The sequence below is a fragment of the Myotis nattereri genome (genome assembly GCF_964212035.1).
Source record: "Myotis nattereri genome assembly, chromosome: X".
In the NCBI taxonomy this organism is placed as follows: Eukaryota; Metazoa; Chordata; class Mammalia; order Chiroptera; family Vespertilionidae; genus Myotis; species Myotis nattereri.
In genome coordinates, this window is record NC_138078.1 from 52,451,359 (window position 1) to 52,462,490 (window position 11,132).

Sequence of the window (11,132 nt, forward strand, 5' to 3'; positions counted from 1 at the left end):
GTCTGCCAGGGAGTGGCAGCTGAAAGTTTGGGCACCCTCTTAAAGGGTCAATGCACAAAAATTCTCTGTGGAGCCACCCACCTTGTGCTCTGGCAGAGGGAGGGTGAAGTGGACTGGAGCTGTGAGAGCAGAACCCAGGATGGGGGACTCGAGGGATAGAGCTCAGAAGGCAGACACCCCAAGTTTCCTGGGCTGAGTCATTCCCTCACACAGTGGAGGACATCTTTCCCACATAGACATCTGCCTTGCCTGGGGGGGAAGACAGTTGACACACCCTATTGGAAAACACCTTGCCCTGAGGCAATTTAAGAGATTAAAAGTAACAATTAGCCTCCAGGCAGTAGCAACTGCCCTACCTTGTTGAAAACCTCTCACCACACCTGAGGATGATTGCCTGGGGGCAATTCAAGGCAGAATCCTATTAGTTTGTAGACAGAGGTGGTCTCTGGAGGCTTTGAGTCATTGTCTGATCCAATTAGCCAGAAACAGCCTTTAACACTGTTCCTGCACTAGAGATTGAGAGGTATGGAGGATCTACCTAAAACGTAGTCACAAACGCAAACAGACAACCAAAATGAGGAAACAAAGAAACAACCCCTAAGTGAAAGAACTATCGAATTCTCCAGAAGAAGAGATAAATGAAGCAGAGATATGAAAATTATCTGAAACAGAGTTCAGAGTAATAATGTTAAAATGCTCAACAGTATGAAAAAGATATAGTAACTATGAAAAAAGAGCAGTCCAAGATAAAGAATGACATAACACAAATAAAGAACACATTGGAAGGAACATACAGCAGATTAGGGGAAGCTGAGGATTGAATTAGTGAATTAGAAGACAAGGTTGAAAATATCACTCAATTAGAGAACCAAAAAGAAAAAACAATTAAAAAACAGGACAGCTTAAGGGAGCTGTGGGACAATGTGAAATGCAACAATATTCGAATAGTAGATGTGCCAGAAGAGGCAGAAAGGGAGAAAGGAATAGAGAACGTGTTTGAAGAAATAATGGTAGAAAACTTCCCTAACCTGGTAAAGGAAAAAGTCACACAAGTTCAGGAGGCACAAAGAATCCCAAACAAGAAGAACCCAAACAAACTCTCACCCAGACACATCAATGCCAAAAATTAAAGACAGAGAGAGAATCTTAAAGGCAGCAAGAGAAAAGAAAACTGTTACCTACAATGGAGTTCCCATAAGGCTGACACCTGATTTCTCATCAGACACTCTACAGGCCAGAAGGGAATGGCATGAAGTACTCAAGGTAATGGTAAGCCAGGATCTGAGACCAAGATTACTATATCCAGCAAGGCTATCATTCAAAATAGTCAGTCAAATAAAGAGCCTCCTCAACAAAAAAAGGCTAAAGGAGTTCATCACCACCAAGCCAGCATTATAAGAAATGCTAAAGGGATTGCTGTAAGGGATTGCTGAGAAGAAGAAACAGAGAGAGAAACCTAGCCATACAGAATTAAAATGGCTATAAATAAGTACCTCTCAATAATAACCCCAAATGTAAATGGATTAAATGCTCCAATCAAAAGATGTAGGGTAGCTGAATGGATACAAAAACATGACCCAACTATATGGTGTCTACAAGAGACCCACCTCAAAACAAAAGACACACACAGGATGAAAGTGAAGGGATGGAAACACATTTTCCATGCGAATGAAAAGAAAAAAAAAAGCTGGAATAGCAATACTCATATCCAACAAAATAGACTTTAAAAGCAACATGCTAAGCGAAATAAGTCAGTCAGAGAAAGATAAACATCATATGGTCTTACTCATTTGTGGAACAAAATGAACAACATAAACTGATGAACAAAAATAGAGCCAGAGGGGGAAAAATATATACTTGAATATAATAGAAGTAAACCTATTATTTGCAGATTTTTAATATTTCCTACAACTTTTGTGATATCATACTATGTTAGTACAGTTTGCTAATATTATACTTAAAATCCTTTTATTCTTGAAATATTAATGTTTATTGCATGTAACATTATTATATTTAAAATCATTTTTATTGAAATAAAAAAACCTGAAAAAATATTGGTCAAAGTAGATTTCAGAGCAAAGATTACACTAATAAATAAAGAAGGTGATATAATGATATAGAGATGAATTAATGAGGAGAATATAATAATTCTAAATGTTTGTGCACCTAATATAAGAGCTTCAAAATACATGACTCAAAAACTGATAAACTACACGGAGAAATAGACAAATCCAAAATGCTTGTTAGAGATTTCAATACCCTTACCAATAATTGGCATAAAATCAGCAAGGATATAGTAGAAGTGAACAATACTATCAACCAAATTGACCTGGTTTACATTTATAGAACATTCCACCCAGTAATAGCAAAATACACATTCTTTTCAAGTGCACATGGAGTATTTACCAGGATAAATATTCTAGGCCACAAAACAAGTCTCAGTGAATTCAAAAGGATTCAAGTCATACAACATATGTATATTCTCTGAAAACATGGAATGAAATTACATATCAATAACAGAAAGTAGGCTAGTCTGATAGTAGTGGGTTATCAGAAAAACAAAAACAGAAAGTTCTCTGGAATATCCTCAATTACTTGAAAACTGAATAATCCACTTTTAGATAACACATGAGTCAAAAAATAAGTGAAAAGGGTAATTAGTTAATATTTTGAAATGAATGAAAATGAAAGCACAAATTTATGACATTCTGCTAAAGCAGTAGTTAGCAGGTAATTTTTTTTTTTACAGCCCCCTTCCCTCCCCAGCAAACTCACACCTAGCAGGTAATTTTTAAGCACTTAAAGAGCTATATTATTAAATCAGCAGAAAGGTCTCAAAACAATGAAGAAGAGCAAGTAAAACGAAGTATAAGAAGAAAAAATAATGAAGACCAAAGTGGAAATCAGTGAAATAGAAAAAACAATAGAGAAGATGAACAAAACCTGATTTTTGTACACTAAGGTTCATTGCAGCATTATTCACAATAGTCAAAAGTTAGGAACAAGCCAAATGTCCATCAATAGATGAATAGTAACCAGAAAAGTCAAATTCATCAAGGCAGAAAGTAGATTAAAGATTCGTTTCCAGGAGCCATGGGAAGGAGTGAATAAGTTATTGCTTAATGGGTACAGAATTTCTTTTGGGGTGATGAAAAGTTTTAGAAATAGACAGTGGTGATGGTTCGACAATATTGTGAGTGTACTTAGTGCCATTGAATTTTACATGTAAATGGTTAAAATAGCAAATTTTGTTATATATATTTACCACAGTTTTAAAAAATAATATAATATACCAAAACCCATTGAATTGTACAATTTATTTTTTAATTTTAAACATATATATTTTTTATTTCAGAGAGGGAGATAGAAACATCAATGATGAGAGAGAATCATTGACTGGCTTCCTCCTGCACGCCCCACAGGAATCGAGCCTACAAACCCCAGCAAATGCTCTGACCAGGAAATGAACGGTGACTTCCTGGTTCATAAGTCGATATTCAACCACTGAGTCATGCCAGCTGAGCTGAATTGTACAATTTAAATGGCGGAGTTGTATGGTATGTGAATTAGATCTTAATAAAGCTGTTATTAAAAGTGCATACTGGCCTTGGCCAGCTGTGGCTGAATTGGTTAAGCGTCCATGCACAGAGGTTATAGGTTCAGTTCTGGTCAGGGCACATGCTCAGGTTGTGGGTTTGATCCCCAGTAGGGGGCGTGCAGGAGGCAGCTGATACCCGTTTCTCTTTGTCTCCCATCCTCTCTCTAAAAGATCAATAAAAATATATTCTTTTAAAAGTGCGTACTGTATGATTTCATTTATAGAAAACTCTAGAAAATGCAAACTATTATACGGTGACAGACAGCAACCCTAATTAGCTCACTTACCTCATTTTATCGCCTCCATTTTTCCTAACACTTTCTCAGTTCCCTGGTTGCCTCTTTATGTTAAATATTGATCCTGAGGAAAAACAGGGGCTTGGGGAGGAAGGGGTGAACTCACTTTGCCAAGGGGAAGGCGAGGCCGAGGGACCCTCAAACCAAGAAACTGGTCCTGGGGTCAGGATCTAAGTAATCCTCGATTACCGGGAGGTGTCCTTTAGGATCCTGTGACTTGCAGGCGGCGAGGATGGCCCCAAGACTCCACTTCCCAGGAGGCCTCCGATGACCGGACGGTACTCGGTCGCTAGGCTATCCGGATGTGGCGCTGAGTCTGCTGCCGGGTCGGGCAAGAGGCGCTGGGAGGCTCTGCTGGCAGTGGCGGTTGAACTGCGCAGGACAAGGAGCACTTTTGCCGGGTAATCTGAGAACCCCCAGGCGGTGCCCACCTCCGCTTTTTTTCCCTCGAATTTCCCTGTCCCTGGGTCCTTAGTATATGAGCCATTCATTGGATGAAAGGGATCTGAGGGTGGCATGGGCTGTATGTGTAACAGAGGAGGGTGAGCCAGCTCTATTTGTGAATCCGATGTGGGGCACCCCTTAGTCCCAGGCTCAAGAGTCCAGATGAAGTCCCAGAACCCACCACCCTTGGAGAGAGGGATGTGATGGATATGCCCAGCGGGCTTGTGGTGGCTACTGATGGGTTCCTGGGATTGTCTCTTGTTAAGTTGCCAGGTGCTGGTTAGTCCTCCTGGCTCCCGGTTGGGGAGTGTTCACAGGGCTTCCTTAGGCCCCAACCGTCTGAAGTCTTCTTTGCACCTAAACCAAAGAAATCAGTCTTCAATGTGAAAAAACTCCCCCGATTTATAAAATAACTAAGTTGCAGAAAGTAGTAAATAAAAATGGGGGTATTCTGCTGAATTATTTTGGTCTGAGTGATTTCAAGTGGATTAAACTGAGACTTGCTGCTGAAAGGGTGAGCCTTGAAGAACAAGCTACAAACAGTAGTACTTTGAGCTGCATTCTTGTCTTCACTATTATTGGGTCTTCTAAATTGTGTGTCCAACATAGGGGAAAATTGACTGCTGTATAGACTGTACATGTGAAGAAGGATACTTTGTCAGATGAGACGGGAAAATTTAGAAGAAACTATAATTCCAAGGTTAGCTGTGAATTACTAACATGGAAGGTAGCCTTCTGGAGTGCTGGTGTCTGCCTCTCCTGGCCTCTCCCAGTTTCCAATCCTAGAGGCATCCTAAAGATCTCTGAGCTATTCTGATGTCTACTTGACAGTGCTACTACAAGGTTAAAATAAGAGAAGATGGGTTCAAGTACTTTACACAATGATTAAAGCAGGCTCTCAAATATTAGTTTCTCTTTGCTTCCCCATAGCAACCCCCTCCCCCTCACACAGCCATACATTACTGTGTACTGTTATTTGCCTTTTTATAAGTCCTGCCTTTATCCACAGGATGGTAAGCTTCTAGCATTCTTTCTCTTTGTGTGTACCCTTTTTTGAGTCCCTCCTAGCAGTTCATTGCCCACAGCAGTATTTGGGAGTATGGATAGTGGTCGTGATGGGAGGGGACAGCATTGTGCTGGATCCTGGAACTGAAGTAAATAAGCTTTTCTCATATGGGTGATGAACAGAGTATTTGCCTTTCTGCCTTTCTCTTCTAACTACTAGTCTTCTCTCAGAGTTCCCAACCCTTTAAAGAAGTTTTATTATTAATTTATTTTTTAATCCTTACCCGAGGATATTTTTCCATTGATTTTTAGAGAGAGTGGAAGAGAGGAAAAGACAGATATATCAGTGTGAGAGAAACAATTCACCAGGGCTGGGGCTGGGGAGGAGCCTGTAACTGAGGTATGTGCCCTTGACTGGAATCGAACCTGAGACCCTTCGAACTTGTCCTCTAGGAGTCCGGCGCTCTTTCCACTGGGAAAAACGGGCTAAGGCAGAGCTTGCATTCTTAACCACTTCTCTATATGTCTGATTCTGACTGGCTCACCTTTCATTACAGTAATAAGTGTTGCTGTTTTTCAGGAACAGAGGTTTCTTTGCTGAGTCTATAGCCACAGACCCAAAGTGAGAGCCTTGTTTCTTTTGTTTCAACTTTGGGAATCTTCTTTCTATACTTTTTAAGAAATTAGTTACCATTTATTGAGCACTTACAATATTTTAGCATGTTTGATACAATATATTCAGATCTTATGACAACAATGTAGCATAAATACCTATGTATATTAATGATTTTTAATCTTTTTGGATTCACAGCTCTTTTCAAGAGTCTGATAACAGCTTTGGATCTTCTTTCCAGAAAATTTCACTTAGGTACATACATATACAATTGCACACAACTTCAGAGGAGGCTTTTAGGACCTACTGAAGCCTGTCCTCTAGGAGTCCATGGTAAGAACTTGCCCTATACCACCTTTCCCAGCTGATTTTTCTATGGTGTGATGGGGACGGGCAGTGGGGGGAGGGAGGTCTCACTTCCTCTCTTTCTCCTCAGAGACAAATATTTAGGAACCTTAGGCTCCCTTAATTAACCAAGCATCTGGGAATATTCTTCATTTCTCTCTTATACATAGGACTCCAAAGGGAAGAATGCAGACGACCAAATGTGTGGTTATGGGAGATGGGGCTGTAGGTAAGACCTGCCTCCTCATCAGTTACACAACAAATGCCTTTCCTGAAGAGTATATCCCTACTGTCTTCGACAATTATAGTGCCCAGACACCTGTGGATGGCCAAATCATCAGCCTGTACCTTTGGGACACAGCTGGTCAAGAAGAATATGACCAACTGAGAACGCTCTCCTATCTCCAGACCAATATCTTTGTCTTTTGTTTTTCCATTGGCAACCCATCCTCTTATGCCAATGTGAGGCATAAATGACACATAGAGGTCTCCCTTCATTGCCCCAATGTAGCTGTTCTGCTAGTAGGCACCAAGAGGGACTTGTGGAGTGACCTTGAGATAGTGAAGAAGCTGAAGGAACAGAGCCTAGGGCCCATAATTCCTCAGCAAGGCATGTCCCTGGCTAAGTAGGTGAAGTATCTGGAATATTCTTCCCTGATGCAGGATGGGGTACATGAGGTATTTTCAGAAGCTGTCTGGGCTGTACTTTACCCTGCCACAAAGAACACCAAGAAGTGTGTCCTCTTACAGTTTTTGGAGTGGTACTTAGGGACTGCATCCAAGGAGAATAAGGGGGATTCTTTTGACATCATTTAACAATGCCAGCAGATCCACTTATCTCTTTTCCTGAAAACCCTAGGCTCCAGGTTACTCAGTTTTTGAAGGAATGAGTCCATACTTGGCTGCTCTGCAGTTTGGTCTCAACCGTTTGGAGGAAGTTTAATTATGTGTGTGTCCCATCAAAGTGGTAAGAAGAAACACCACCAACCATTGTTCTTTCCTGTGCTGGCCAGGCCACAACTAAGGAGAAATCAAGTATTGATAGAAGATAAAATATGATGTCAACACTCTAGTCTTCCTGCTTTTCTTCTGGTTTTCGTTTTCACTCACCAGGTACTCAAATGTTGTTTTGTTTTTCCTCCATCATTACCACACCAGCTGGGCTAAGTGGCTTTTTAAAAAATATATATTTTTATTGATTTCAGAGATGAAGGGAGAGTGACAGAAACATCATTTATGAGAAACATTCTTGGCTGCCTCCTACACACCCACTACTGGGGATCAAGCCTGCAACCCGGGCATATGCCCTGAATGGGAATCAAACCATGACCTCCTGGTTCATAGGTCGACACTCAACCACTGAGTTACACTCACTGGCCAGCTAAGTAGCTTTTAATTTAATAGTGCCTCCTGCTCTTCTTGCCTGGCAAGTTCCCAAATGTAAGCCTAGGTTTGGTTTGGGCAAACTTCTGTCCTTTAATAAATGGAGATGTGAGCCACAAGACTGACAGAGTGGTTTTGTATTGGACTGATTTGATGATCCTAAGCATACACTGACATCTTAATTTTTATACTTAAAAGGAATTTGTATGAAGACTAACATACTAGTATCACTTTTACATTATTCATAACGGATGGTAATACACTTTTCTGACTTTACTGGGTCTACTGTTTTCTAAAAATCAAAGCATTTCCTCACCACCATCCCCATTTTGAGTGGTTTTGATATGCTTTTCAACTTGCAAAGGATAGTATAATTGTTGTATTGAAAACTGTACCTGTATGTAACTGTATTTATTTTTCTACATCAGACAGTGTATGGAACTGTCTGCCCTGCTAACATTGATTCTCTAGTTCCTGCCCCCCACCCCCATTAATCTCCAGAATTTAGCTTCATTTTCTGGTTTTCACTGATGACAGAGCAGTTAGTTCACTGTAGGAGATTTTTCTCATTTATTACACTATACTTAGCAAACAATTATCAAGCTCCTACTGTGTTACAGGTACTGTACCAGGGGCTGGGGTCATAAAAATAAGACATCTTGTTTAATGTCCTTTGCCTCTCCCAGTTATCTCAGGAATAGATTCTTCCTCTGTTTACTATAAAAATTAACTAATACTGGCTGGTAATTGTACATAGTGCTGGTGTACTGTTAAATGCACTAGTAAGGAAGAGTAAAAACTTGTTTTGTTTTGGAAATTGCTTTATTGAGGTAATTTACATATCATAAAATTCACCCATTTCAAGAGTACAATTTAATGATTTTTAGTAAATATACTGAGTATTGCAACTATCACTAAAGTCCAGTTTTAGAACATTTCCATCACCCCAAAGAGACCCCTCATGCAGTTAATCCTTGTTCTTACCCATCAGCTCTAGGCAACCATTTATCTACTTTGTCTTTTCTGAAGATTTCATATAAATGGAATCAAATAATATGTGGCCATTTGGAACTTGCTTCTTTCATTTGGCATAATGATTTCAAGGCTCATCCATTTTGTAGCACATATGGATACTTCATTTAATTTTATTGCTGAATAATATTACATTATATGATTTCCCTATTTTATCTACTCATGGTTGAGGGACATAGGATTGTTTCTACTTTTTGGCTATATGTGTACACCTGAAACTAGTATGTTATGTCAATAACACCTCAATAAAAATAATAAATACAAGAAGGATAAACCAGAAATCAATGTATATGGTTACTTATAGGGAGTAGATGGGAATGTGTTACAGAGCATAGGCATGGGAGCAAAACTTCTCTGGGAATAGCTTTTTATAAAGTTTTGACTTTGAACCACATAAAGGTTTACATACTTTAAAAACAAAATTATATAAAAGGGGTAATAAAATATCCTAAAGTTGAATACAAATAGCAACAACTCCACAGGGGGAAAAATGATTCAAGCAATTTTTAGTATATTTTCAGCAGGATGTATTCAAAGGATAGAAAACTGAAAAGAACCTACTAAAGTTTATTGGAGTGGTATGGCCTTGTAATTTTGAAATAGGTAAATATATTGGTGTTGGGAACCAGAATTTTCATTGTAAGAAAAGATATGAATATGAAATAGGGAAAAGTGAGGGAGAACCTTGTGGTATTAGATTTGGAGATATTAGTATAAGCTCATTATTTTTTTAGCTCTGTCTCTAGAGAGGGCATACAAACAATGATACCCCAGTCTCTAAACATCATTTCCCACTAAAAGGAACTAGGGCTCCTTGGAGAAATGGTTTATTGCAGGTCCTGGGCAGAGGATGTACAAAGTAAGCTTTGAACATCTTGTGCCAAAAAAAAAAGAAGTACTCAAAAACTAGTGGGTTGTGTTGAAAGGGCACAGGAGCCAGAGTGAAGTGGTTCCCATTGGACACATTTGGGAGAGTTTGAACATCAAAAAGGAAAATGATGGTGCTAGATTATAACACACTGAAGATGTGAGAAAGGTTATAAAAGGGGTTAGTTTTTCTTTACTGATAAAGTCCAGTTAATAAATATAGGAGGAAGTTAAGAATTAGAAAAGTCACCCTCTTGCACTCTCCCAATATAATTGATTCAGGCAAAGATCATCAATAGATGCTAAAACCCACTGGATGCAAGGACTATGGGAAACAATAGTTGCACAACCTCAAAGTATCATCCCATAGATTGCTTACTGATTACAAAAGAAAAAATGTGCCTTTTTGATGGAAAGACCTTGGTGGTAACCATTTTTTTTTTTTTATGTGATCAAATTTAGCATCACCCATATTGGTGTCTTCGGGTAGCTGGCAAAATATTTAACCTGAATCAGACGAATTCAGAATATGGAATATTCTCAAGACAACTTGCTTGGAATCTTAAAAAAATGTAGTGTCATGCAACACAAAAAGGCTGGATTAAGAGACTAAAGGGAGATAACCAAGTGCATCGTGGATGGAAATGTAAAATGTTCCACTTAGAGGGCAATTGGGGAAATTTAAATATGGACTGCATGTTAAATTATATTGGATTAATGGTGAATTTTTTTTGTTTCGTTAATCCTCGCCCAAGGATATTTTTTCATCGATTTAAAAAAAATTTTAAATGTATTTTATTGATTTTTTACAGAGAGGAAGGGAGAGGGAGAGTTAGAAACATCGATGAGAGAGAAACATCGACCAGCTGCCTCCTGCACACTCCCCACTGGGGATGTGCCCGCAACCAAGGTACATGCCCTTGTCCGGAATCAAACCTGAGACCCTTGAGTCCGCAGGCCGACGCTCTATCCACTAAGCCAAACCGGTTAGGGCTCATTGATTTTTTTATAGAGTGGGAGGGGAAGAGACAGAAACATCTATGGATTGGTTGCCTCCCTCGGCAACGGGGGAGGGAGGGGCGCTGGGGGCAAGCCTGTAATCCAGGTACTACCCCTGACCAGAATCGAACACTGGACCCTTTGGTCTGTGTGCCCATGCTCTATCCACTGAGCCAAACCAACTAGGCAATGGTAATTTTTAAAGATGTGATAATGCTGATGTGGTTATGTAAAAAAAAGTCTTTTACTTAGACGTGAAGAATCACGGTATCTGTAGCCCACTTTCAAATGGCTCAGAAAAAAACCTGGCAAAGTATTAACAACTGTGAATCTAGGTGAAGGTTCGGCTGCTCATTTTACTCATGCTTTACTTTCACATTTTCCTAAATAAAATGGAGGGAAAAACCCATTTGTGAGGGGAAATGTCAAAACAACCAACTTACAAAGGTACCTCTGGCACAGTGCAATTTACAGCTGATTTCTCTTTGGGACTGAACGATGAATTGGCGGACAGCACACAAACACCACCAGTTCTCATCCTTACTTCCGT

General features: G+C 39.6%; 1 pseudogene across 1 annotated transcript; it reads left to right on the forward strand.

Moving 5' to 3' along the window:
- The first annotated feature begins 6,190 nt into the window (after positions 1 to 6,190).
- Positions 6,191 to 7,117, forward strand: LOC308511695 (rho-related GTP-binding protein RhoG-like; annotated as a pseudogene). The gene is made up of 2 exons: positions 6,191 to 6,289; positions 6,472 to 7,117. The product of its transcript is annotated as a rho-related GTP-binding protein RhoG-like (transcript).
- The last annotated feature ends 4,015 nt before the right edge of the window (positions 7,118 to 11,132 follow it).